The following is a 27,975-nucleotide window of genomic DNA, read 5'->3' on the forward strand; positions in this document are numbered from 1 at the left end:
TTTTGTTATAGTTCTTTCTTTATTTTCATTTAGCAATTAATATCTTTCTCATAAAAAAGTTCATTTCACTCTGCTCACATATTTAGGACACTTTGAAATTCTTACTTCTCTGAAAATGACTCCAATCTTTGCTTCTGTGCAGTGACCAGGATTTTGAGTGAGAGTCCATTCTGTATTTAATAAAATAAAGTATTTTTATGAAATAGTCAGAAATCAGAATACTTTGTATATTTATTTCCAGAAATTATTTTTTAAATCACAAAGTGTAAAGTCACAGAGACAATTCAATACAACTATGGTGTTAGGGTTAACAATATGATGTTTGATTTCGAGTTGATCAAAATATAAAGATGAAATTCTACTACACATGTAAAAAGAGTGCCTTCTTGGATTAGTCCCCAAATAGTATATGCAAAATAAGTTTAAGAAATCTAAAAGAAAATGAAACATAATAACTTTTATAGCAATTTATCTTCAAAATTAATTTTAGTAGCTCAATAGGAAAATGGAAGTTGTTTAGTTATCGCTAATTGCATACCATGTATCAGGCAATGTGCTAAGCACTTCACATGGATTATTTTATTTAATCATCAGAATGAGCCTTTGAAGTAGATGCTATTAAAGCCCTATTATATGTGGAAAGGGAGCCTCAAAGGGATAAAGTCTCAGCCAAGATTCTAAGCAGAGTCACTGACTCCTGCTTCTGGCTTCTAAAGCAGTTTGCTATAGTGTCCTGACAATTTTTTTTTTTTTTTTTTTTTTTTTTTTTTTTTTTTTTGCTTATTGCAATGTAGTCAAATGTATCCATTTTTTCTTTTATACTTAGATTTTATTTCTTGTTTAATAAGACCTTTTTGATCCAAAGATTATATGTGTATTCACTTTTGCTTACTTTAAAAAATTCTTATTTTATATTTAGGTCAGAAATCCATCAAGAATTTTGTATGTGTGTTTGCAGTGTGTTGTAAGGATCTATTTTTTTTTTCCTTCAGTGAAGAACCAATTGTCCCAAAAAGATTTTTTGAATTGTTAACCCATTTGTCAAATTCATTTAAAATGCCATTTTAATCTTAAGCTAAATCTGTATATCTGTGCGTGTGTGTGTGTGTGTGTGTGTGTGTGTGTTTCTGGACTTATTCCATGACTAGTGGTCTGTCAGTATGCTTTGATTGTACTATTTTAACTGTAGTTTTTAAATATAATTTGCTATCAAGTAGCAGAAATCCTTAGTGTTGTTCTTTTCACGTTTGTCTGGACTGTTCCCACGCATGTTACAACCTGATATATTTTGAGAATCTACTCCTTGAAGGCAAGAGACCAGTCAGATTCCTCTTTGGATTTACCCAAAGTGCTTGTTATTTATCTATTGTTTCTCTGCTAAAGCCCATCATTTTATATTTTGTCCTGTGATGTAAAATACATTTTTTAGACTCTATATGAGTTTAGTCGGCTCCCTGTTTGCGGCCATGAGGAATTGGAAGGTCATTTTCCACCTGGGTTTCCAGAAGCAAAAGACAGTGAAGGCTCTCATTTCCTATTTCACCTGGTGCTCCCATCATGATCTGGTCCATGTCTTTCAGCGATCTGAGCACCAGCTATGCTATGCCTGCTCAGTGGCTGATGTACCATTTGCTCCTCCAACCATCCCACTCTCTGCCTTCTGAACACCAGCTGTGCCCTAATATGTTGCAGACTGAGCATCCATGGGGAGGTATCTCTTAGAGATCCCCATCCCCGCTGCTGGCATTTTCCTCAGAAGTAGCCATGAGTCCACTCTCCGAGTGTCAAGCACCAATCCTATAGGGGCTTCCCCTTTAATCTTCTGCTTTCTGATAACATTACAACTTCCATTTCATTTCCCCAGCCTAAAAGTTGCTGACAGCTTCCTATACGTTCGATCTCTTGTCACCTTTCCCTGTTTGCTTTCTCAGAATTCCAATACTCATATTACTAATTATCCCTATTAAACATCCTCTATCAGTAATACCTAGTGTGGTTTTTGCTTTTCTGCCTTGTCTTTGACCTATTTAACTACAGTTCCTATTTCAATGCGTATTAGTAGTAAATCTGATATGTTTAAATTGAATCCTAAATCTAATTATCTATTGTAATTTTTCCTTGGTTCAGTATTTTGGGTAACATTTTGAATACTCAAACACTTTTATTTCATTTTTTTTTAATGTAAAAACAATTCAAATAATTACAAAAACCTTTTTTTCTTCCCTCCCTAAATTTTAATGATTCCAGATAGCCTTTTATTTTCTTCTGCACTATAACCAGGCCAAAAGTTAAAATGGAAAATATTTGTTATTCAAAAGTATTTTTTATGAATGTCTTAGTTAAATTTTTATGAACGTCTAAGTTAAATCTTAGAATAAGACAACATAAAAAATGCTTGTTCCTTTTTAAGATAATGGTTCAAAAAAATCCTTTTGGTAGTACCTACCAGCCAGACCAATTAAACTTTGGCTTATGTATATTTATGAGGCAAGCACTTTAAAAATAAGAAAATAAGATACCTGTATGACTTAATGGAGTCTAAATACCATTAAGGAAAACTGCTTTTAAATTTAAAAGAGAACAGATGGGAAAATTCACATGGCATTTTGGACATAATTCCAGCACAAAGCAGAAATGTAAAAACAGAAAACAGCCCAAAAGTTGGACTGAAATGTTAAAAAACAATTCTGTATACTGCACAAATTCCAGTAGTTTTACAAAAGTAAATAGTGTGGTATTAAAGGTTGCATACTATCATAGAATCTATATTTGTGTGTTTTATCTATATCTTCAAAAGATATATTTGCATATATACATAGCCAATCACCCACTCGACAGATGTATTAGCAGGTTTTGATGACTTGTGCAAAACATTAAGAAGTAATTAGGAAAACATCCAAAGCTAGTCAGCACATTAATAGGTCCAGAAAGTTCATATTGGATTTCCTTGTATTTGCTAGGTACTCTCATTTTCTGAGAATGGGTCAATTGTTTCAACAGTTACAAATCAGTTTAATGTGTAAAATAATCACACCTTGTCACGGATTCATGCAAAAAAGCTCTTCCTTCACTCTTTTGCTTCTTATTTGTAGACCATTTTGGGTGTGGTGATTCCATGCCATTTAGTATTTTTCATAAATTTGCACATTCAAAAAAGCAGGTGGTTAACCTCCTTTTAACTGATTTTCTATTTGAGTCCCAAAGTGTCCAAAATGATGCATTAATACCCTGACACTAAATGTAATAACAGCTTGCGGCATAAGCCAAGTGATTGACTTTTTTTTGGTTTGAATGAAAAACATTATTTTTACCTATGAAAATGTAGTTATTAATAGAATAATAGTAGATTCTTCATTACATAATCATTTGTACTTGCTCACAGCACAAAACATGATCTTATGATACCAGGATATTGTGAAGAAACAGAAGAAACAAGAGACACAGCGAGACTTCTTGCAGATGGTTACTATTTCAAAACCCTTAAGAATGGAATGGAGCAATTTCTGGTTACTGTTATAGCTGTAAAATCAGGTCAACATTTTACATTGATTTACCATTTATTTCTTTAAATTTCTACTAAAATTTTAAGGTAAAGTTTTAAAATGGATAAAAGAGATGTTTCCAAAAATTAACATGTAAATCTCTGCATTTGGAAATGCTAAAGTCAAAATTGTATGTGATAATAAACATGACCTAAAACATTCATATTACTTGGCATATTCTTATAGTCAAAGTAAAATTGTTTATTAATTAGCTACAATTCAGTTAAAGCACACATTTTTTTGAAATTGCTTTACTTCTCCACTGATCACTAGTGGTAGAGAAAGGGTCACAATTTGAGAAAACCTGTCATGTCTACCAATGGCTCATCACACTGAGGAGTAAACCATGGAGCACAAATAGCAATGAGATGTGGTGATTGTCTGGCTAATTGTATCAATGTAGTCTGCAGACAGTAATTCAGAAGAGGAAAAATCCTTTAGGATTTAACATATTGAGTTTGCCTCTCTATTGATCAAATTAATTGGATGATTTCCAAATCTCCACTTTACTGAGTATTTTATTGACACAACCTTTGACCGAGAAGCATATAGATTTCAAAATGCCTGTTCTTATAGACAGGAAATCAATTTGGTTATTTTAATAAATATAATTGAGCAAAATAGTTGGCTGAACAATTAAAGGATAGCTGCTATCATTACTTGGTTTGCATAGGACAGGAAAGTGGAATTGAACATGGAGGAAACAGATTTTCAACACTGATGGTGCCATGAGAGAATGGTATTAAAGCAAAAGAACCAATATAATAATTTTGCATTTATGCAGGAATATTACTTTATAAAAACAGAGTAGACTTCAGATGTTTATTATACATTTTTATGTAATTCAGTAACAGATAAGACAAAATATGAATTTTGTATTATTCAAAGAAATATTTTCTTGAGAAGACAATGATTAAGTTGTCATTAGAAGACTGTACCAAGGCTATGCTGACTTTTTCAAGATGGCATGGGTTAGTCATTGAGAGCCAGACTTCTTATGCTGGAACCTCAACTTTACCTCTTACTAGTCATTTAGCTTCTCTGTGTCTCAGTTTTCTCTTTTGCAAACTTAGAAAAATAATGGCACTTCTCTTATAAAGTGACTGTGATGATGTAAGTTAACAAAGAAGTAAGTTAACTCATTGAAATGAATACTTAGAGAGGAAAATGCCCAATAAATTTTAGTGATTATTATGTTCTCATCTTGAAAGAACAAATATATACAGTATTCATTTCCTAGTGAATTATCATAATGTCCTAAAACCAACTTTCTAGGATATAATTTTAAGTTCAAAATGTTCATTTGAGAGTTTTGATCATTTTAGCATTCATTTCTTTTAATTGATTAGAAAAATATTATTACAATACCTCATTGGCATGATTTGAAGTGAGAAAAATGTACATAAACATCTCCACATTAGGTCAAAGGAGTAAATGCAAAAAAAGTAAGTTTAACTTACATTAGTATAATCCCTGAAACTACGCTGTACATAGATGACAACCATTAAGTATGAACTTATCCAAAGATCTAACTTTAATTTAAATCTTTTAAAAGCACTCTAAAATGATTAAATGAATTTTCTGACTACTACTTTTGTGGTAGATGTGATTTAACTACATTCAAGTGCAATTAAAAAAACATATTTCAAAAGTAACCTTTTGAGCAATATCTGGAAGTACTTGCTTTTGAGTATAATCTGAGCATTCCTAAAATCCACAATCTAAACCGTCATAGAAATGTGAACATTTATTTGAAAGCTTGGTTGATTAAGAACAATAACATTAGAAGTAAGCCAATGCTTTTAAATTCCATGTCTCCTCAAAAACAAGCATATTCATTCCAATGATATTTGTTCTGGGCACTGGTAATTCATATCATCATGTAATTTCTTTTGGAATGCCCATATGCAGATATAATATAAACTGTTTGCTATTTAGTAATGCTATTTTACATAATTAAGTCATCATGGCTTCATATTTTCAATAGAAGAATGAAAGCCTATCTATACTCTATAACAGATGACCAAACTGTATCAAATTGTGTCTCCAAATGGGGACAGAAGCATTGGTATGTGTACATTTTTATTAGAGCAGAAGTGAATCCAAAATACAATCTCTTGAGTTCAATTATAAAACCCATATGCTTGAGTGAATGCATGGTAAAAATGTGCAACTTCATTACACATTAGAGGCACTACAAATTTCGGCTTTGATTCAAAAACACTCAGACTGCTAATGTGGCATATACTACTAAAGGCTAATATCATTGCTGTGTGGAGTGATGTAAATGGGCAAGTGGAAACATCTGTATTTTCTCTGCTTTAAGAACATGGTCTTTTAATCCAAGGGCATATCTGTGTAGAGGATAAAGCCTATAATAACAAAGAATGCTTATATTTTGATTCCTAGTGAAGAATAATAGCGAAGAAAAAAATACACAGGGCCATTGGAATTAGCAAAGTTATAGCTTAACCACTAGTGCCAATATAAACTTACTCTTATGGTCATGAAGTATTCTTGCTCCTTTTCTCAGATGAATTAAAGATGAACATCTTTAGATGGGTCTTTAGAAAACTGAGATGAGTACTAAGTGAGAATAGCAGCCTCAAGTACCTGTAAAAGAAAAATGGAACAAATTCCACATAATCTTTGGGTTTATAAATCTGAAGACTCAGTGAGACATCAAGAAATGTCAAGATGAAAATGTATTTTAATGGTATACAAGTGGTAACTAGAGGACTAGTTAATTCTCAATAATTAGCTTATGCTTAAAAGATATGTATTCAGTAGTTCCTGTACTTAAAAACTATCTCCAGGAACAAAAGTTTCAACTTTTGTTCTTTTGTATTTCTAGAGGAACCTAATATGAAGCAATAAACTGGAAGAATAAGTTTGAGAAATCCAAGTTCTAGCTCAATTAGCTGGCTTGGGAATCTGAAAAAGTTGATATTCTCATTTGCCTGTGTAGAAAGCAGACATACACTACCTCATGGAACCACTGAAACTTACTGATACATGCGAATCATTTTGAACTCATTAAAATGATGTTTTTAATATGACATGTATCGCTTTATATTTTTTCTATATTTATTCTTTAAGAGACGGTAGTGGACCGACTTGAAAGTAGCCCCATGATCATTACCTCCTGGTGTTCATGCCTTTGTGTAATTCCCTCCCCTTCATATGGGCAGGACATGTGACTTGCTTCTAACCAATGGATTGCAAAAAAGTGCAATGAAATGAAAGTGATTCCATGTATGTGATTCCTCAAGAATGTAACATTTATCTTGCTAGAGCCCTTACATGACTGTCTTTGAAGAGGCAGGCAGGCTGCCATGAATCTTACTGCAAGGAAATAAATTCTGCCCACAATCTGAGGGTTCTTGGAAGTAGGCTTTTCCCCCAGGTGAGCCTCTGATGAGAACCCCATCCTGGATGACATTTTGAGTGCAGCCTTTTGAGATCCTAAGCAGAGGAGGACCCAGCTAAGTTGTGCCCAGTTTCCTGACCCATGGAAACCTTGAGATTATAATTGTATGCCAATTTAACCTGCTAAGTTTGTGGTCATTTGTTAGACAGCAATAAAAACCTTATATGCAGATATTGTATGCATGTGTTTATTGGAATATAGCACATTTGTGTATTAATTTATACATTTAGTTGGATAAGTTTATGTAGCTCACACCCCCTTTCCTATATAATTGAGTTATTGCTGCCATCCCAGCATAGGAATGGCCTCCAGGAATGTCCTGGTGCCTGCTGTACCAACTCACTCAGCAGCTGGACTACAGTGGGAAGAATTGGAGTGGAGGAGAAATAAAGTGTGAAATATATGGAGCCAATGTTAGTCAGTGGAAAATTCATCAAAACCTTTTATCTCATATATGAAATAAACCTGAAAAAATGTCCCCAAATTTGACAATTCTAACAAGTTGTGAAGCTGAGAGTAAATTTCCTAATGTAAAAATAAAAAGGATTTTTGGTCAACCATTTCAGGGGAGAAGTTGGATATCTTTCTACTGTCATTATAGAAAACAGTATATCAAGATCATTGTTATATTAAGAGGCAATAAAAATTATGTAGTCAAAACTGTAAGAGAACAAAATTCTGTAGGAGTTGTATTCTGTCCTTTTTTGATATTGGTGGTATTTTTGAGCTTTCAATATTGGCAGTATTTTATAATTTATTTTTCATCCTAAATAAATATTTACTTTCATTTCTAATTATAATTAGACTCCTTTTTAAATGAGGATTCAAAACTGTGTAAGCTTCAAGTTCCATAAAACCTAAATTCCTCTCTGTATACAAAAAAAGAGAATATTTTTGAGTGATACTAGCAGCTATAGTAAGATGAAGGCAGATAATGGTCTACTAGAATAGGCAACATAAAATCACTACTGATAGACAAGAATGATTTTAGAGGGGTGTTATGGCCAGAAAACAGAGGAAGAGAATGGAAAATGATGATAAGTGCTATAGCATGGTGATGGTGGGTATTCACAAGTTCTGTGAACAGTTTGGCACTGAGATTTGGCAAATAGAGTAGGTGGCAGATGGAGGTGAATGTGAGGCCATTGGAGTTTTCTTTTCTGTTAGGAGTCTAACTTTGTACGCTGCTAGGAATGCTCCAATAGAAAGGGAGAAATTTATAATTTAGGTTACACAGAGGTAGCTGCATGTGGTAGCCATCCTCCAAGATGACTCACTCCCGAGGATCCCATCTCTTGGCATTCACAACCTTGTGTGGACCTCTTCCAGTTCCATCAGGGTTAGTTTGTGTGACTAAAACTATACAACAGAAGTGATGGGGTAAGATCTTCCAAAATTGGGTTATAATAGAATACAGCTCCCACTTGGTCTCTCTCTCTCTCATTATTTGTTCTGGGGAAAGCAAGCTGCTATCTTGTGAGCAACCCTATGGAGAGGCTTAAGTGGTGGAGAATTGAGAACGGAGACCTCCAGTGAGAAACTGACCAATGGTCACGTGCATGAGCTTGGAAGTGGATCCTCAGTCCCAGCCCATCAGTGCTACGATGGAAGTCCTAGCTGATAGCTTGGCTGCAAACTTGTGAGAGATCTCACCCAGATTCATTCCAATTAAGCCACTCTTGGATTCTTTACCCTTAGATACTGGAGATAGTAAATGTTTGTTGTTTTGAGCTGTGGTATTGCAGAATAATCTGTTATGCAGCAATAGATAACTAATGGATCACAAGAGTAAAGTCCTTGAGAAGACAAACTAGGAAGTGATATACAGCATAATTGGATACATTGGGTGTTAACAGAGACAGGGATCTGTCTATCTGTTTAACAGGAGAGAAGATAGAGCATATGGTTATGGATACACCTAAGTTGGTAGATATGTCTGCTACATTATTAGAAAATTTTATTTTTATCCATTTCCTTTTCTCAAGTATGAGGCAAGATTGTAAATTGTGAGTAATTTGAAGGGGAGGTGGAAGGGATTATATGCTTAAGAACTGTAGAGGAAAAAACAAGAAATAGTCACCATGGAGAATGAGAAAGAATACTAAGTATAAAAATATAATAGGACAAGGTTAGTGTTGAATTCTGTTTTGAGGTTTGTGTGTTGTATTTAAAGCAATTTCAGTCAACCAATTCTGTGATTTTTTTCCCCCCAGCAATATTTAGTTGGTTGGAGAAAGCATAGAGAATGCCTGGGTTTAACTGAAGTCACTGCTTGCTAAATGAATGCAATGAAAGACGAGAGGACAGGGGATTAAGGGTATTTTGCAAAGAAAGAATTTCAATGTTGAATCTTAGAATCTCACCCAGGAAAGAGAAGGAAGAACAATAGCACGAGCAACAGTGAAAGAGTGGTGGTGCAGATGATGAATTGGAGCTCTTGCTAAGTGTGGTTGAACAAGGTAGTACCTGAGAGAAGGAGGCAAAATGAGCTAAGCTAATGAAGGGGTGACTCATTTGAAGACAAGAATTCAGGATGTGGTAATGGAATGTGTGGCTAAGGTGGAGTAGGGCAGGGTGGGGAAATGTATTGAGGTTTTGCTAGGAGAGACTGATTAGTGGAGTTAAATTAATAAGTTCAAGAGGAAAAAAAAGCAACAGTGAATTCTTGAGCAGAGAATACCTGCAGAAATGTGGGATGATAGACATTAGTTAACCACAAGAGCAAGAGGGTCAAGGCTAGTGTAGTGGTCTGAGGAAATGGAATTCAGAGTCTCAGTGGATGCCAAACCATCTAGAAAATGGTTCCTGTTACCTTGGCAATGGAAATCAAACCTTAACTAAAGATCTTTTACTGACAAAACTCACAAGCAAATGAAGTAAAGAGTAATTAAAGTCAGGCCATACATTGCTTCTTTAGTTTCACCCTGCGTGACAGCTTGGAAAGCAGTTTGGATATAAAAAATGGTTATCTCAAGCCTCCATGCTTGAGAGTTCTGGGGGCTGCTGACCAGAGGTTTTCTTTATTATTATTATTTTGGATTTTTTTTCTTGTTTATTTTTTATTTATTATTATTTTTTGAGATGTACTCTCACTCTGTTGCCCAGGTTGGAGTGTAGTTGTGTGACCTCGGCTCACTGCAACCTCTGCCTCCTGGGTTCAAGCAGTTCTCCTGTCTCAGCCTCCAGAGTAACTGGGACTACAGGTGCATGCCACCATGCCCAGCTAATTTTTGTATTTTTAGTAGACATGGGGTTTCACCATATTGGTCAGACTGGTCTCGAACTCCTGACCTCAGGTGATTCACCCGCCTCAGCCTCCCAAAGTGCTGGGATTACAGGCATGAGCCACCGTGTCCGGCTATTATTTTGAGTAAGCCAGTGTCATTGCATTCAGTAGGAGCCCTGAGCATAGCATAAATTTGTTGAGGTTTGTAAAATCTAGCCAGAAGCTAATTAAAATGCTGCCTCTCCTAGCCTTTACTATTTCTCAACAAGTTTGGGCTCTCCTAGAGGTGGGAGTGAACACAGTGGTCAACAACATAATTCAGCACTTGTTTAAGCCCATAGTTGGCACTTAAAATGCTGTTGGATAATTAAGTCAATAGTAAGTGTGGATTGACAAAGCGGATTTTCATTCTCACTGGGGACATATCATTAGAGTCTAGGGATAAAAATATGTATAATTTGAAAAAAACATTGAATCTCATAATTTTACATTTAAAAAATAGAAGTATATCTATTTTTATTATAAAATAAACTGATGCGAAAAGTACAAAAATAATATAACAAATAACCATGTATATATTGCCCACTTAAGAATTAAGGAAAACAGACATAATTGAAACCCTCTGTGCATGAATCCAATCACTTCTTTCAAAGAGGTAGTTTTCTCAGTCTTATTTATTATCCTCCAAGCCCTTTTTATAAGTTTTTAAATTATATATCTAAAAACAAAATATTCTCAGGCTTTATGTGTTTCTAAACTATGCAAATGGCTTCATACAGTATGCACCACCCTGCAGCTTGTTTTCATTGCCCTCATTATTATGTTTTAGATTTATTCATGCTGCTGCATATAGCTCTGGCTCATTCATATTGATTGATGAATAGCTGCTATGATTTGAATGTGTCCCCCAAAATTCATGTGTTGAAAACTTGATCCCCAATGTGGAGGTGTTAGGTGAGGCCTTTAAGAGGTGTTTAAGTCAAGAGGTCTCTACCCTCACAAATGGATTAATGCTGTTGTCAAGGAAATGTGTTTGTTGTAAAAAGATGAATTCAGCCTCTGCTTTCTCTTTTGCCCTCTTTTTGCCCTTCTGACTTCCACCAGTGATGATGCAACAGGAGGGCTCTCACAAATGCAACTGTTTGCTCTTGGACTTCCCAGCCTCCAGAACTGTGAAAATAAATTTCTGTTCATTATAAATTCTCCAGTCTGTGATATTCTGATATGGCAGCACGAAATGGACTAAAATAATAGAATTCTACCCTCTGCATCTATCATAATGTATATATCTGCTCTCCTGTTGATGAATATTTACTTATAGTTTTTCAGTACTAATGGGATGCTGCAATGAGCACTTTTAGAATGTATCTGAATGCACATGACTGATGGTGAAATTGCTGAGTCCTAGGTCATGCATATCTTAAACTTTTTGATATTTTGGTAAACTGTTCACTAAAGTGGTTGTATCACTTTACACTCCCCTCCTTAACAGTCTTTGTTTCTAGATATCCTCTCCAGTATTTTACAAATTTTAGTCTGATGGTTCTGAGATGGAACTTCATAATTTTAATTTAAAGTGCCTAACAACATGTAATTTTAGTAAAAACAAATTCTGGAGTACCAAGCTCAACAGATATTTTTTTAATTTTAATTTTTTTTTTTAGCTGGTAAGGTAACTCAATAGGCTGTCTCTGAGGTTCTTACTGTATGAGTGAAGTTGACCTGCTCCCCTTGGGAGATGTATGGAATCTCCTAAGGTGAAACATGAGGTGTTTTGATAGCTAAAGATTATCTTGGTTTTAAAAAGTAGAGAAATGCGGGGTAGGAAAAGCAAGGCCAAATGGAATCACATTACTTCTATTAGTACAGGATAAAATAAAGGCAAAATTGGGGCAATTAAAAATTAAGAAGTGATTTAAGGTGAAAGGGAGAGAATGAGAATAAAACGAGCTTATTGAAATTATGAGTGTTACCTTGGTTTCTTTTGAGTCTGCCTATTTACATCTTATTCTTAGTTTGCCCTTTGAAGTCACTGGGTTATGCAATTATATCTTACTTAGGACAAATTGCTGCTGATAATAATCACAGAATCATAGAATTGTAGAATGGGTAGAAATCTTAGGCATTGTTTCTTTTTACAAATGAGAAACTGAAGTACAAAGAACAGTTGCACAGTCATAATAAACAGGTTTTAAATAAAACTATTGGAGGAAGAGACAACTAGGGCTCTCTATTTATTGGTCCATGTTTATTGTGGAATTAGCCTGATTACCAATACTGATGAAATAAACCCCTTCTACAACTATAAGATGATGGTTGAAAGCACAGGCTTAAGCCACAGATGCCTGAGCTTGACTCCCAGCTCAGCAAATATGAAATGTATAATCTTGATCAAGTAACTTGACTTCCCCAGCCTCAGTCTTCTCATTTGTAAAACAGGGAAAGTTTTCATTCCTACTTTTTCTGGTGTCGTGAAGAGTAGATGAGATAATATCTCACCTTCTGGTACATAGTAAGCAATGAACAAAGGGTAAATATTATGTTTTTATTTTAACACCTGAGTGTTTGAGACATAATTTAGTCATTTAATGTCCTGACATGAACTTCCAAGGGCAGAAGCGGGAAGGTTTCACTAGAGTTAAACAGGTTAGGAATGTCTGGTCTCCATCATAAAATAGCCTGGGATGTCTTTAACTGTATTTTTAACCTGAATTTAGTAAGTTTTTAAATGCAATCCTCTGAAATGTTCTCTATTTGCTTAGTTATGTGTTTCTCTTCTAATGAAACTATGTCTTATACAATACTTGGGAGTCTTTGGAGGAAATGGAAGCAGAGTAGTTTTTCTCCCTGTGTCTCTAGTGTATTTCTTTATGGCTGGATTTAGATGGTCAAATTTATCTATTTCCTTTTTACTGAACCTTTTATTTCTAAACTCTAAAATATGCCTACCTTAAATTGTTCCATTATGTTTGAAAATGGAATTATAGCCACTTAAAAAATAATGCTGAATCTTTTTACATATGCCATATCTTTTATGTACCCCAATATGCCTTACATTTTAATAATTAATCTTACCATTATTTTATCTTGCTTTTATGTCTATTCCCGGCTTCTGTCTCAAGATAGCTGACTGAGCACATGTATACGCGGAAGTTAACTTTTTTTCTCTCTCAAAATCCTACTGAAACAAAAACGTGAAAAATAATAATAAGTCTATAATCAGTGCAGAGAAAAATGAAATATTTCATCAGTGGACAACTAGACTGAGAAAGTTGTAAAAGCTCTAAAGCTGACAGATGAGATTTTTCCCTTGACCCAACAAAGCTAAAGAACTACGCATATGGTACAAACATAATGTAGTACTGCTCAAATGGTAGGTTTTCTCAGGAGGAGAAATGGTAGGTTTTCTCAGGAGCCAGAGCCAGGACTGGGGTGAGCTGAATGTTGAATATAAAATTTGAGAGCGTACCCCCAAAAAACTTGAAAATATTTTGAAAAATCAAAAGTAAGAATTTGTTTTGCTTCATGCTCTGCTGTGGCTTGGCACAGTACTATTAGCAATTTTATCTTTATTTAAGGTTTTGACATTTTGTCTATTACAGAATTTTGCATTACTTTTGGATCTTTTAAAGAATTGCAGCAGAATATTATTTATGGTGATTACTGTGTGTTTTAGCTTAAGTTTTGTGCCTGAGGCAAGAACCTCACTCACCTCATGAATCTCCCCTTGCTCTGGGCTATATCAGGAGTCCCCTTAAGATCAGAGGCAGCAGAAGTGTGCTCTGAGGCCATCTTTGGATATTTATTTAAAGGTTTGTAAGTCTCTTTGCCAGGGCCCACTCTTAATGTGACTGGCTCTGATGTTTGACTTCAGGATAAAGCTTGGAGATAAGTTATTTAAATAACGTGACAACTTGTCCATGGGGAACTTACAGAATGGGCTTTCGAGTTTAGGGAGAGAAACAGAGAAGGGGCCTAAACACCTTTTGTAATATATGAGAATCACTTGTATGCCAAAGACAATATCCCAAGTACCTTAAAAGAAAATCAACTGAAAATATGCTCCATCCACCAGACCCTTTCCTGGTTATTTGCTACTGATTATTTGCTGCAATCAGATGACCTCTGAACAGAATCCATACACCTTGCCTGGGGAACAGTGATATTTACTTGAACTGGTGAAGCCTTCTTTAGTCCTTGGTATAGATCAATCACTGTGAACATGAGAAAAGTCAACATATCATAAAGATATACGTTAACTATATAAAATGATACTCTCTCACCTTACAAAGTAAAGTTGATACCAGACATAGAAGAAAATTTTAAAATAGATGTTCATATCCCCAGAGATCTGAGAGGATACCAAATTCATAAAATAAGAATAGGCTGCTGCATGCAAATGAGTTAGTCAACGTTTGGAAAAACTTAGTGCAAATTCCGGATAATTTCAATACAAAGCTAGAAGAGTAGTGAAATAGGTATATCAGAACCTGAGTTTAAGTTTCATAAAAAAGGATAGCTTTATTCCTTATAGTATCTCTAACACTTAGATGAGATCAGTACATGTTGATCTTATCTTGTCAGAGCAACAGGGTAGAGTTACTATAGTACATGGTGCCATCATTTTCAGTTATTCTCTACCCTCCCTGTTGCCATGTGACATAAAGCACCATCTTATAGGGGGAGCTTACATCCCAACCCCTTTGATATTAGGCTTGGCCATGTGACTTGCTTTGGCTAATGGGCAGTGAGTAAACATGAAATATACCACATTCAATCAGAAGTATTGAGAATCTTGAGTGCCTTAGTCTGGTATTTTTCTGTTGCAAAAGAATGGCATGTCCTTTTCAGATTTGCTCCTGCAGCTTAGATTCTGGAATGAGTATATATATATATATAGAGAGAGAGAGAGAGAGAGTATATGTGTGTGTATATATATAGAGAGAGAGAGAGAGCCACAGTCAACCTGTTAAAATTGACATAAAACCTAAGAGAGAAATGAGCTTTTTATGGCAACCCACTGAGGTCTGGAGGTTATTTGTCATGAAGCAAAGCTGATTAATAAAGTGACTGATTGATTTTGATGTTGTTAGGAAAATTTATCCAGAGCTTTTAAAATTAATAATATATGATAGTAACTAGAAAAAAAATATAGTTAGAATTATCTATTTCAAAAAAACAAGAATCAAATAAAATGTGACCAAACAATAATTAGGAAAGGAAAAACTAAAGAAGCAAAATAATAAGAAACGGAAAACGGACTAAGAGAAAAATAAGGGAAGCTAGTAGAAATAAGAACGAGCATTTTAGAAATAATATAAATCCATTAAAATTCCTTATTTAGGTTATTGAGAAATAAAAATTAAAATCTGGTAATGTAAGCACTGAATTTGTTGGTTTCAGATTGTAACTCTCAGCATTCCAAAATTAAGTTTTAATGAAAATTTGAAAATATTTATGCAACATTTGAATGCTTTAAAAAGTGCTCAACAGTAGTCATTTTCATTATCCCAATCTATTTGCTCGAGAGAAAAAAAAAAAGCCAGGTGTGGTAGCTCATGCCTGTAATCTCAGTACTTTGGGAGGCTGGGGGAGGAGGATTTCTTGAGGACAGGAGTTTGAGGCCAGCATGGGCCAAAAGCAAGACCCCATCTGTACAAAAAATAAATTTACGAGGTGTGGTGGCACACACCTGTAGTCTTAGCTACTTGGGAGGCTGAGATGGGAGATTCACTTGAGTCCCAGAGTTCATGGCTGCAGTGAACTATGATCATGCTACTGCACTCTAGCCTGATTGCAGAGTCAGAAGTCACCTCAAAAAAAAAAAAAAAAAAAAAAGGACAAAAAAAATGTGTATAAATACACATACATAAATTTATATCCTGGAAAATCTCTGAAGACAGAATGTTTTCTCTATGATTATATTTCATATTATTTGATTGAATGTGGCTGATTAACCAGAATAATGCTTTCAGCGATATTGAGAAGTAAAGAGGAAACAACTGCCTTGTCTTAGTTAAGAGTGAAATTATGTTCCTCAAACACCTCTTACTCTGGCAAAAACAAAACACAAGCAAAATTCACATATGCATAAGAAAAGGAATCTCACTCTTCTGGGAAAACAAAACAGAAAGAAATATACACAATTTTTTTTTTTTTTGGTCAACAGTTTATTTAGAGTCACTACAAAGTTATATTTAGAGTCACTCCATAAAGTCCTGATATAATCATTAGTAGCGTCCCCGTTCACTCTCAAAACTGACCTGGTTAGGTTGATAAATTCTTACAATTCATGTGCCAGCCATACAATGATTTATTAATCCATATGTAATACATGGCAATATAACCACAGAGATTTTAGCCAGAGATCTTTACTCTTATTCATAATAGTGTGCTATAGAATCCTGGAGGATTTGGAGAGGAAAATGGTAGGTACACAAAATGAGTCATTCATTGACCTATAATCTAAATCTATTACTGTCATTAAGTTTCTGTTTTAGTTTAGTCATCTATAAAATAGAGATAATACATAATTTTAGTAACTTCCTAATGTTCCACTAAAAGTTGGATAATATAGAAAAGAGACCATTTTGAGTTACATAGTGCTTTAAACATGTTAAGTACATTATAATTGTCTGATAATCATTTTTTATGCAGCCCTAAGGTTCCATTACATTCCCTGATAATCTAAACATTATTTAGAGCATTTGGAGTACTTAGCATTGTCTTTTTTCTCTTTGATAACCATGTATATAGATTCATCAAGATCATAATGTCTTGAGGCAATAATGTAATCTACCATTTACATAGGGTAATATTATCTTTAAAACTAACTTTTGAGCTTAATTTCTATAAAAGGAGAAATCATGTGACATTATTTCATTCCAATGATTTCCTTAGAACATCTTTCTTCAGATATAACCTGCAAAAAAGTCAGTCAGTCAGACCATTTTACTCCCTTTAAAGTCTGTTTCTCCCAACATAGAGATAGCCTACAAACAGCCCAAAGTTTAGCTGCCAACAAAAGACATCATGAGAAAATTTCTCTATTTTCCTAGAAATGAATTGTTTATGCTATTCGATAAATTCTTATAATGATGAAATATACTCCATCTTTATTAATGGCTTTTAAATAAGAAATATGCAATAAAAGTCACAATGAGAATCAGATTTTAATTTTAATTTGCCTACCACGCCTAATCTTCAAAGTCTTAAACTTTTACAGTCTAACTTTCCACCTACCCACATAGCATGGCTCTATAAACTTAATTAACAGCCTGTTTTAACATGAGTTTTAAATTATTTACATTTTAAACCCAGAATTTTAGCATGTCAGATGAGAGTTGATTTCACCAGACTCTGTCTTTCGTAAGGCCATTTCTTCTCTTATTTGAAGAATATAGTTCTTTCAGTTTTGTCTCATCCTGAATACTTTCGGAAGAAAGTAAACAGGGCATAAATATGCAGAGATAAGTCATGTTTACCTTGTTCTTGACCCTGCACAGATCACTGGTTTTACTAGTTACAAAAAACTATTCGTATTATATGAATATGGATACTACTTTTTCAACATAATTTTTGAGACTGCTATACAACAGGGCACTTTAAAGAATACCATTGTGTGCAATGATTGCTATTGGCATTGATAAGACTCTCCAGAAAGTCTGAATTAACCATCTTAATTGTTGATGTATAAAGAGAAAGAGAAGCGTCTTTCCATGTGGCATCTTTTCAAAGGAGTACAGAGCCAGATGGAAATATTATTATCATAAGATAGGCATTTCACCATTTAGGAAGGTCAAAGAAAAGGCAACAAATCAACCACCAACAGCAAGACAATTTTTCAATAGTAGTTAGTCTTCAAGAATAATAATATTGAGCAAATTGTCTACAAAACTCGAGCTCTTCTCTGGTAACTCTATGGCTGAGAACAGTGTCTATGAACTGTGTCTGGGGCACTAGAGACTGCTTTAAAGTATGGCAACCTTAACAGTAAAGGGTGTTATTACATCATTATTGCTGCAGTGCAGCTAATGAGAGGAAGGTAAATGTTGCTCCTGAAAGTGTTAATTCTGCATCTCTCCTTGCACCTAATTAACACCAGGAAGGCCTTAGGCAAAAGGGAAAATAGGACCCTTGGGATTAAGTAATCTCATCTCTGACTCCAAGTCTACCTGTCAACCAGATAGAGGAAAGTAGCAGTTAGGATTTGCAATCTCATTTTTAAGCCCTTCTGTGGGGAAATAGATGTAAAAGTAGAATAACAGGAATTTGCTTCAGTTAAGCTTCATATTTCTAGAGAACTGCTAAATCAAATTCACAACCTCTAAGACATCTAACAAGTATTTGCTTTTGCATTTAGTAAAATTTCACATTTTGGACTAAGAAAAAATAACATAAATTTTGAATTAAACAATATCTTCAAAAAAAAAAGAAAAAAGCAGTGAAGACTTGAAACCAGATAAATAGAATGTAGCCTCAGAGGATTTAAATAATAATGGCTTATAGTTAGAATCTCAATTTATGGTTAATTTATTACTTGTTTATAAAGGCAAGAAATGACAGCTTATCTTCAGCTTTGAGAAGGGCTATCATGCAGAAAAGAGAGCCAACCTGTTTTACACTGCTCCAGAAGGCACCATTAAAATCCTTGAGTTGAGGTTTCAGCGAGCTGATGATTTTGGCTCTCTACTGAATATGAATTTACTGTTTCCCACGAAGAAAGGAGCCTCCTGTCATGAAAAGTAGTCCAACTACCCATTGACCATCTGTAAGGGATGCTGTGTAGAGAATTCTTTCATTTGGTAAGATTTTGAATTAAATCGGTACTTTTAACTTTTTCTGGCAACCGAAATTTTGAAAAATTGATATCTTTCTCAGATGAAAAAGATGAAATGATTCCTTGGCAAGTAAGAATTTTCACTGTTTAGGAAGAATATATTTCCACTCCAGCACCTATTGGGGCCCTTATGCTTCACTCAGAGCAAAGTGAAAGCTTACTCTCTGATTGAAAACAATGGTTTCAAAGTACTAGGGAAGATTATTTAGTTGAAAATAAACAAAAAACACAAAAGCCTAAGACTTATTGAAAATTTGCTTCATAAACTTATAGATTCATTCTTCAAAGTAAAAAAGCTGTCAACAACTTCAGGATATTATGAAACTAAATGAGCGTTTTGAACTGATGATTATGTCACAAACTGGATTCCCGGATGTAGAGATTTTCTGAACAAAGGCTTGGTCATTGTGGCAGTCAGCTCCAAGGTGGCCCCCAGTGATTTTCACCATCTGATATGTATGCCCTAGCTTAGTCTCCAACATTGAATCAAAGCTTATCACGTAGAATACTATGGATGGGTTCCTGTGTTTTTTTCTGAGGCTAGGTCATAAAAGGAGCCACAGCTTCCAACTTGGCCTGTTGGATCATTTGCTCTGGGGGAAACCAGTGCCATGCCATGAGGCCACTTATGCAGCTGTGTGGAGAAGTGCACCAGCAAGGAGCTGAGGCCTCCCACAAACAGTCTTGTGTCTGCATGGCCTTGGAAGCAGATCTTCTAGTGTAGCCTAATCTTCAAAAGATTACAGTCAGCCAAAATTTGACTAAAACTTCATGAGACCCCCCCAGCCAAAATAGCCCAGCTAAGCTGCTCTGAAATTCCTGACCCACAGAAACTGTGAGATAATAAGTAATTATTATTTTAAGACACTATGTTTTGTGATGATTTGTTATGCAGAAGTAAAAACTAAAACACTAATATATCAGTTTTCACGTAGAAATTTTCTTCTAGACACGTTCACTATGTTCATGATGATTGAGGAGAGATGGACTCAAAGATTTATAAGCTCCATGACAGCATGGAGTTACATTTGTCTTTTCACCCTTATATTCACAGTAGCTACCATAGTTCTTAGGAAAAGTTCATGTAGATTCAATAAAATTTTGTTGGATAGACGAACAAATAAACAAGATACATATTTTGAAGAATTTAAAGTTAATGAGGTAAATTGAGACATTTATTAATTGTTTTATTATAAATATCAAATTTCCATTTGTAAAAAGCAAATACTTTTTTGAGGAAAGAGGTAGAGAATTTTCCTAAATTATTAATTGTTTCTATAAAATATAAATAACATTTGTATTATAGTCAAGGAAGGCCTTTTTAACATGATGTGATTTAAACCCAAAGCTGTACAGCAACATATGTTCTTCCCTCTGCCTGAAATGAACCTTGCTTCCTTTCTCCAGGCTAAATTCCCTTATCCTTCAAGACTTAGTGTGGTTATAACATCCATCTGCAGACTTTCCTGATTCCTTTTTGACTATATTTGCTATCATACTGCATTTGAAAGAATGGCATACTCAACTTTCTTTTTCAAAATAGCTTTATTATTTTTATAAAAATAATATATGCTTAAGAAAAGTGAAATAATATGTTATATGACAATGACTATTGTATTAGTCTGTTCTCCCACTGCTATAAAGGACTGCCTGATACTGGATAATTTATAAAGGAAAGAGGTTTAATTGACTCACAGTGCAGCATGACTGGGGAGGCCTCAGGAAACTTACAACCATTGCAGAATGGGAAGTAAACACATCTTTCTTCACATGATGGCAGGAAGGAGAAATATAAGCAAGGGAAATGCCAGATGCTTATAAAACTGTCAGATCTCGTGAGAACTCACTCAGTATCACGAGAACACCATGGGGTAAACTGCTCCCATTATTCCATTATCTCCACCTGGTCCATCCAATGACAGATGGGGATTATGGGAACAACAATTCAAGATGAGATCTGGGTGGGACACGGCCAAACCATATCAACTATTAAATTATTTCTTTCTGTTACTAAAGTACTTAAATAAGTGATTGCCAAATTTAAGTCTCATTCCAACAGGTCTAAAAGCAGAAGAAGGTGCAGCTACAGGTTCTTGCAAACATTTATGCAAAAAACACATTATAAATACATAATAATAGAAGACTTTTTAAGATGAGGACTCACCTGAATGCAAAGGTTTGTTTCTTTCCTTGTGCCTTGTAATCTTCCCTTCTACTGCTGGTATATTGATTTAATTCTAATAAGTGTATTAGTTTAATCATGTTTTAGGGAAATCTTCATTTTTGCAATATGAATGACATTTCTGCCTCTGAAACTGTGTCTAGCCTTAGGTGAATTCACAAACTGGACATTCTGTAAGTAGGAATGACCATTTTCCTATACATGTAAGTTGTACACATTGATTACATGACTCATCTCTCTACTACCATGGAATAAAGAATGAATATTCAGGATGCCATCATTATTTAGGTCAACAAACATTTATTGGACATTTGTTAAATGTGAGGCATTGGGCTAGGTAGTCAGATTGGAAAGATGAAGAAGATAAATTCCTTACTCCCAAAGAACTTAGAATTTAAGTAACTGAAGAGGAACATATCAGCCAAGGCTGCTTGGCCTTTATTTTAAAGATTCTTTAGACACCTGTACATTCTCTAAGATATAAGTCCAGGACAGGAATTCTGTCTGCTCAGGAAAATGCTCAGAATATTTTCCAGCTAGATTATGTGGACTCATTGACCACAGCAGAAGAGTTTCGACTCGGGCATAGTAGACTATTTGAATGCTTTGAACTCATTCCACATACTGATGTAAAATCTTACTTGAACTCTTACTCTTTCAGGTACTTAAGTGACCATTTATTTATTGTAATAAACATGAAAGTTTGAATTTGATAGCAAAAACCAGTCAGACGAAGTCTGTCCTTCTATAATATAAATAGCCAAGACCTTAATAAAGACCAGAAACACTTGTACATCGTTAATGTGTTTCTAAGAAGGTCATTGTGAGCTGCCTTGCACACATTTCAATTCTGAATGGACTTTATCAATATTTCACACATTTGGCCTGAATAAGTGGCTCCTTCTTTTAACTGGGGCATTCCTAGACATGGTGTTATAAAATGGAGAGTTGAAAGGTAAAGTCATGATAGCATGGTTGTCTGTCTGGACAAGGTCAGAAGTCAGAAATAGGCAAAGAAAATGTTAGAGCTGTGAGCAGTGTGAAATGTGTATTTCCCTTGGAAGCACTGGATGAAAGGGCAGATAGGGAAGCACGTAAAATGAGCGCTGCTAATACTTCAATTTGGTGTAACATCTACATTTTAAAATAAACCAACTACCAGGACTCAGGACTATTGCAAACTACAGGTAAAAAAATTCCAAGTGTGCTTCTAACTAAAACATATGTAATTTAAAAATATTTCCGTTTGTTCTGTGGAACTGCATATCGAACACATATATATAGGTAAGAGAAATGCTGCAGGAGCCTGCCTGTTTCTTATTTAGAAAACTGTGTTTAGCAGCGGAAAAGAAATCAATAATGCCTGTATTTTCCATTATGACAAAGCTCATAATTGTCCTGAAATGGACTTTTTGTACTCAAGGCTTATGGTTCCAATTTGTCATTAGTGATAACTTGCGTCAGTATCTAGAAAAGAGAAAGTTTTAGAGAAGACAAAAAAAGTCTTCTATCTTAATTTTCACAGCCATATATTGATGTGAACATTACTTTCATTCTTTCAACCTAAATTGAATGTAATATGTAAAATAGAATATCTGAATAAGTAGCTTGTCAGGAAGAAAAAGGTAGCATGAGTCCTGATGACTATGAGGGAAAGTATATTAAACAAATTATAAATAATATAATTACAAACCATTGTAGATCTACAAAATATTTCTTGTGTGATTTACTTAAAGATAGTATAGTCATTTAAGTTGCAAAGAATAGCCACAGAAGGAAGCGTACCTATTCTACCTGAATTCTACAGAATTCTCAGTAACAAAAAAAACTACAGATTCCCTTTCTAATGTTCAATATGGAAGTAAAAGCCTTGTCCTTTTAGCTATTAAATACCATATCTTTTGATCACTGAGTCTTCCTCTTTTATTTATTTATAGATATGAAAGAGCAGGTAGAATTATGCACCACAGGTATCTGAGAATTTCAGTTTCAGAAGGAACTAAGGATGGTGCCATCCAATCCGGCTATGCCACAGGCAAGACTCACAGAGGTAAAATGAGTGTCCAAAGACAGGAGCAAATCTGGGGCTGGAATCTGGAGCTTCTTCCATTATCCTAGGCTTGATCTAAGGTCAGCAGTGTCTAAGTCAATGCACATACAGTTTTGCAGTTCTAGCAAAAGAGCTAGATAAAACTACACATGTTCTGGTGCACACCAATGAGACCATCCGAGGTCATTATTTCTGTCTTCCAAGCTCTGCAGATCGGCACACTACTGAAACCCAATTAAACCACAAGGGGTGGGGAAACTTTAAAAATGAATCATTGACTCTTTAGGGAGAAATGGAAAGACAAGGCTTTCTGAGTCAGCTGAAACTTTCATCAGCCACTGGGCGTACCCTGTGAGGAAAGGAAGTCACAGGGGCCCAGTGAGATACCTCTGTCATAGTTTTTCTCCAGATTGTGCTTTCTTGAAGAGATACTGAATTTAAAATTGCCCAGTCTTAACGTGGAGCTGTTTGGCAATGACAGGAGTTTAAAGGAGAGGGTTGGGAATTAGACCTTGCACGAAATAATCTACACCCCCGCAACTGGGTGCGCCGTAAATTCTGGTTGGCTGAGCAAGGCCCTGCATTTTTGTTAACTCCCTTTAATTAATCTTGTCATAAGTCCTATAGTGAGGTGGATGAACTTTCAAACATTAAACAGTGGAATTACTCACCGGGTGGCTTTTCCCAAACACTCCAACCCCAATTAAAGAGCTGTATTTGGTTTGGGTTTCCTCAAATGGTGCTCCTGTTAACACTCATCAAACACAGGAAAAATAAAACAGCAATTTAACTGTGCCCGCAGTGTGAAAGGCTTGTGCAAATAATCAGCACATTTCTAACCGGTTAGTAATAGGCAGAGTGCAAAAAACAAATGACCAGATTTATACCACTGGGCAGGTCTGAAAGCAACGTTACAGCTGAAATATATTCATTTACAATTTAAAGCAAGCTTTTCAGTGAATAATTGTTTACATAATAGTGAAGAGTGCTTGTGCTGCACAACTGGGATCCATTTACAATGTGTTAACCAAATAATGCATGTTTACAAAAGATTTAGAGTTTGTTTTTGGAGAAAAGAATTGTGGTACCCATGCCAACAAAAGCAGAGCAGTATGTACAGTTAGTAAATCTTTTCTTAGCTGCAAAATTAGCGTCAAGTTGCTTGAGCCCGTAAACTACGTCAGCATAAGTCACTCTGATTAAATTGATGTGTGAAGGTAGTATTCTTAAACAGCAGGTTGCTCCATTCTGATTTTTTTTTTTTTAAATCAGTCAAATAATGAGGTAGGGGTAGAGTTGCTTAACCAGGCCAAGGGAAAAAGAAAGCGGAATCATCTTAAAACGGCCATCCTGGATTTAATAGTCTACAACAAAACCCTAAGCAGGTCAACTTCATGGTTCAGCAATTCCTAAAAGCCTTGTCTACTTCTCCAAAGCTTATCGGTGATGGCTGGTGTATAAGAGCTCCCAATGAGGACTGATTTACAGCACTGAAGGGCTTTGCAGTGACAAAGGAGGGCCAGGGTCCTCAAGTGCTTTCTGTATTTTTAAGATCCCAGAAGATGATGTGGTTCTGTGATAGGAATCTCTTACACTTTACCATTGACATAAACAGGTCACAGTGCCTGCAAAAGCTTATGCAGGAGTCGGGAGCAGTCTCTCTCTCTCCTTTTTTTCTGGGTCAGAGTCAGATTTTATTGAGTCAAGCTATCTAATTGAACACAAACCATGTGATAGGACCCAAACAGAGTGCATTAAAAATGAAACAGAAGGGGCCAGGTTTGTCTCAGGCTAGTGCTGTTACACACGTAAGTTTCAGACATCCCCTGCATACAAAACGATTTTTTTCCCCCTGCAGTGACAAAAGTTGGTCTTGCAGGGGGAAAAAATAGTAGAGAATAAAACAAATACACACAAACACACAAATCTAGTTTCATGCTAGATATATCTGTTGTGAAGCGATATGTTGGCTGAATAGGGAAAGTCAGGTGAGTTAAAGTCTTGTGGCAGCCTGATTTAAACCATGGCTACACAAACCAGAGCCCTGTCCAGATCTCAGGAAAGTGAATTATATATAATAACACTTACAGTTTCCTACTACTATTAGATTTGCCTTCTTACATAAATGCTTAAGTTATGATAAAAAACAGGGCCATGTCAGTTCCTTTCAGTCTCAGCACATTTGCTATTAGCATAAGAAATGCTGCTTATGGCAGAGCTAGTCGGGCTTGAAATTTCTGAATTAATGGATTTGATTTCCTCTTGAGACAAACCATCAGCCTTGCAGTAATGGAAATAGATATAGTTGGTAAAACAAATAAAAAGCTGGCATGCAGATAAAATGGGTTTCGGTTTAAAATAGTAATGTTGTAATTGAAGTGAACAATTACAGGGTTGCTCCTAGGCACAAAAGAAATACCATGAAAATGAAGTAATGTTTTTGTTAAGTATAGTCATTTCATGAAAATGTAGAGCTGCAGATGTCATTGTCTGCCAAAGGGAAAACTATACTTATTCTTCTATACAAAGATCATTTAATAACATTTGGCTAATTTTAATAATAATTGCTAATATTAACCCTATATTTCACTGGGAGTTTGAGGACAAAGGCTCCCTCCCCCGCCTTGTTCTCTCCCTGTCTTGGTAGTGAGCCAGGGAGAGCAAGTTCCTGTAAAAAGCCATTGGCAATGAGCTATCAAATCCCCACCCCCAGCAGCAACCTACTCTTTTTTAATGTCTTATTTCTCTTTCTTTGTCAAGCATCTGTTATCACGAATGGAGCCTGTTAGCCGGCAACTGGTGGTGCAGGAGGGACTGGAATAAAGAGGGATAGAGAGTGGGAACGCCAGGCAGGACAGGAAAGTGGGCTCTGGAATGTTCACATTTGATCCCCTGCACATTCTTTTTTTTTTTCCTTTGGTCTGTTGCAACTTGTCTGTGAACCATATGAAATTCAGAATAGAAACTTCCATTTTTAGAACTTGAAATCTTCTCATGTTCATACACACACAAACGGAGGCAGCCAAGGCCACAGGATATCACAAGAAACATAAGTGTCTCATTGACTCTGAAAAGACAGTGACACAAATACACTTTCACAAAATGCTCAGCTGGGTCCCAGCCCGCCACTTGGCCCTTTCTCCCACTCCTCCGTTTTATTGCATTGCAGGAAGAGACATGCACTGTGTTTCCTCCTCAGGTTTTAGTAATTAAAACAATATTGTAGCTGTTTGAAGTTTTATTTGGAAATATACTGCGCTTTGTTCCCTCCAATCCTGCCTGGCTCACACAGCCTATTTGGCGCATTTGGCATCTCTTTATCCAAGGAAAGCGCTTTTCCCCGGGTTGGTTTTTTTTTTTTTTTTTTTTTTTTTTTTTCTTGGCATCATAGCATTGAAGAAGGCACAGAGGAGTGAGAAAATGAAAGTCCCCCTTAACAAAGGATTGAGCTGTGACTTCTTAAGAGAAAAGGTTAAATCGACCGGCTGTGTGTCTTGGAGTGAAACAGGAGAAGGGCTGCTTCCCTTTTTACTCACCGCCAGTTAGAATAATTCATTTCCTAAGGCAGCCTACCTGTGACAGTCACAGGTGACCTCCCAGCCTGCTAAGCTCGGATGATTTTCCCCTTCCCATTGCCTGAGTGCAACTCCTGCCAGAAGACAAATGTACTGCAAGCCGAAGACATATCTGTAGTGCGGAGGAAAAGCAGCCTGTCTACATATGTCATTTTAAAGCCTCGCATGGAGATTTTACTGCTTTCTTCACACTCTCACACTTACATAAATACACCCACACAGTACAGGCAAGTTCCCCAGACTCCCAAGCATTTCTCCCATTAGGAGACATTTTAAAACAAATTAGCACCCTCCCCAAAAGCCTATTGGCCTAAATGTGTTTATTACTTTGTTTGCTGTTTTAAAAACTCTTCCTAAAGCCATCAAACAAGGCTGGGGGAGTTCCTACAGAATTAAGCACACCCTTCGTCTGTTGAGGAATATACACATCTGACAAAGACTGAAAACTCTTTTTTTTTTTCCTCTTGACACAGCGGCTGGTGACACATAAATGTACTTTTTTCCTTTGACAGAGTAATAAAAATCTCATTATCTTTGAATAGGCAGCAATTTCGTTATCTAATCTTTTTACCAAAAGGTTAGTTAATTAATCAGAAACAAATCCTGATGATTATTTCAATAGAATTAGAAAGACAAATCACCAGAGTACAGCTAAATAGGGCAGGCCTGCGGTTTCACCTGCTCATTGCCATGCAGGCCCCGTGACTGTCAGGGCTCCTCCAGGCAGACAGCCTTCGGAACAGCAGCCAGCAGATGGCTGCGCCGAGCGGCCAGCCTGCCTTCGCTCCAATGCCTGTGATCCCATTACCTCACTGAATCCGTTACCAGGGTAACTGTTAAATTGCTGTGAAAGGCATGGTAATAAAGTAACCTGTCACATTGGCAATAAAAGGAGCAGAATTTTCCTGTTCACTGAACTTTGCAGCTCATCAATACTCACTTGATGGAGAAATTCACCACTACTCCCGGGTCAGCCACAGGAATCTTTCCATAAGGCTTCTGAAATGCAAACGAAAGTTTATGTAAACACAAGAAAAGATAGAATTAAAAGCTGGATTCTTAGCTGCACAGAGTGAATGCTTCTTTTTCTGTGGAAGGGCTCTGGGAGCTTGAAGAACATCAGATTGCTCC

The 27,975-nt window shown here is 35.8% G+C and overlaps 1 long non-coding RNA gene across 2 annotated transcripts; it reads right to left on the reverse strand.

The window, feature by feature from the left end:
* Window positions 1-2: 2 nt before the first annotated feature.
* Window positions 3-27,975, reverse strand: LOC123574030 (uncharacterized). Of its 2 annotated transcripts, XR_006698846.3 has the most exons (5): window positions 27,785-27,975; window positions 14,234-14,412; window positions 13,274-13,379; window positions 6,039-6,155; window positions 3-170 (listed from the first exon to the last, which is right to left on the reverse strand). It is a non-coding gene; the product is annotated as an uncharacterized lncRNA (long non-coding RNA). The 2 variants fall into 2 exon arrangements; XR_006698847.3 differs by lacking the exon at window positions 27,785-27,975 and having other exon boundaries at window positions 13,274-13,376; window positions 14,234-14,352.

This window comes from Macaca fascicularis, chromosome 6 (genome assembly GCF_037993035.2).
Source record: "Macaca fascicularis isolate 582-1 chromosome 6, T2T-MFA8v1.1".
Taxonomy (NCBI): Eukaryota; Metazoa; Chordata; class Mammalia; order Primates; family Cercopithecidae; genus Macaca; species Macaca fascicularis.